General features: G+C 39.9%; 1 pseudogene; it reads right to left on the bottom strand.

Moving 5' to 3' along the window:
• Window positions 1-448: 448 nt before the first annotated feature.
• Window positions 449-1,845, bottom strand: LOC125196356 (annotated as a pseudogene).
• Between the last annotated feature and the right edge of the window lie 270 nt (window positions 1,846-2,115).

The following is a 2,115-nucleotide window of genomic DNA, read 5'->3' as shown; positions in this document are numbered from 1 at the left end:
TAACCTAATTTATTATGTAATCTCTCTACGGACAATAGAAATTCAGAATTAGAGTAAGAATCAGAGTAACCTAATTTATTATGTAATCTCTCTACGGACAATTGACTGCTATTGTGTGCTCGTAATTTATTCTCTGTCTTGGGTTTTTCCATGTTAAATATTGGTATCGCTTTATTTTATTTGTTGCGTGCATCATTTATAACAGGTTCTAGCAAAAACAAGGGATTCTGATTCGTTATACTAAGTAACCTTCAGAAACTCGACAAACGTTCCCCACGAGAGGTGGAGAATTAGGGTTAAAAAATAGAACTTAGGGTTTTTGGAGAAAGAGGGATAAGATATTACTCAATTTATTCATAAAAAAATAATGGCAAGACAAAGATCTATTTATATTAGTAACCATATGCAGTTCAACTCTATATTTGAGTTTGGGAAAGAACCGACAAAGAAAACCCAACTCGGAGCTTATGATATGCATCACTTAAAACAGAACAAGAAGTAAGAAAAGTCTATATGCTCATCTACCAAGGACTCCATCCTTCAGATATAATCTTTGAGATAATGTGTGACCTTCCTACTTGGCGCGGGGCACATCCAAGGGCTGCATCCAGATTCGAGATATCTCTACGTCGAGATGCAATTTTATTTATTTGTATATATATTAATAATTTAAGACGATAAGACGAACACTCACGGAAACACCTCAATTATAGACCTCATTCCTAAAGTAGGATTAATTTTGTAATTTTTGAAGCCAGCTGCGGCAAAGAAATGCCCATTGTTTCTCAGTTCTTTCTTTTCCAGGATAATTAGCCATCATGGCCACATCAATGAGCAGTTGAGTTTCAGTTGCATCTTGAGGTTGCTTCTCCTCATCCACAACATGTCCACAATAATCACCTTTTTACCATTGATTTTGCTCTCAACTATTGCTTTCTTGCATTTTCTCAGTAGTTTGATGCAATCTTCATCTCCCCAGTCGTGTATTATCCACTGTCAAAGATAAAGTTGCATAAATCTCATTAAATATTTCGAATCAAACAAGAGAACTTAATTATCTCAAAAAGACTAGAAACTTGATACCTTGAGGAAAACTGCATCAGCAGGAGGAATGAACTCAAACATGTCTCCACCAACAAGTCTCACATTCTCAGAGCCTTCCATGCCAGAAACAACATGTGGCTGGTCGAGCACGATGCATTTTAACCCGGGAAATGTGCCAGCCACGGCCTTGGCCACCTCCCCCGTGCCTCCTGCGACATCCACCATCGTCTTCAAACCCTCAAAAACATGCTTGCAGTCTCTAACAAGTATGCTGCTCACAAGCTGTGCATCAACTGCCATGGCCTCATTAAACCTTTGATTCCATTTCTCATCTTTGGCTGCAAACTCCCAATGATCCATCCCATTTTTGGTGAAGAACGCAGTGGGGCATTCGTCTCGAAACCATTCACTCATATGATGGAACGGGTCAATGTAGGCTGGGTCGGTGAGGACAAGTGCAAAGGGCACAAGACTCAGTGGATCATCTCTTATCAAGAGACGTGAAGCCCTAGTGAGAGAATAAGCTTCTTCTCGCTCCTCTTGGTGGGAGATGATGACCTTGTCGAAGAACTTGGAGTGGACTAGAACTCGCATGAGGCGATAGAGGTCATGGGATTTTTGCTTGTTGATGCAGAGGGCATCGGCCAGTTGAGAAAATGTGATAGGTTTGCCGTGTTTGTGGATGGCGTCGGGTGTGCGTAGCTCAACTGCGCATCTTAGAGCCATGGAGTTTATGTAGCTGAATATGTGGTTCCAAACATGAGCTTGAGCTTCAAGAAGATATTTGGAGGATGATGTCATTCTTGCTTGGTTTTAATCTTTGATTTGATTCTACCTACACTTTAGTACTACCTCTTTCCCTGAAAATTTGATACATATTACCATTTCGGTCCGTCCCTGAAAATTTGATACACTTCACTTTTACCAATTTTGGTTGTGGACCCCATATTCCACTAACTCATTCCTACTCACATTTTATTATAAAACTAATACTTTAAAAGTAGGACCCACATCCCACCAACTTTTTCAACTCACTTTCCATTACATTTCTTAAAACCCGTGTCGGGTCAA

The sequence above is a fragment of the Salvia hispanica genome, chromosome 6 (assembly GCF_023119035.1).
Source record: "Salvia hispanica cultivar TCC Black 2014 chromosome 6, UniMelb_Shisp_WGS_1.0, whole genome shotgun sequence".
Classification (NCBI taxonomy): Eukaryota; Viridiplantae; Streptophyta; class Magnoliopsida; order Lamiales; family Lamiaceae; genus Salvia; species Salvia hispanica.
Note: the sequence above shows the minus strand (reverse complement) of the source record. Positions and strands in the feature narration are given on the sequence as shown.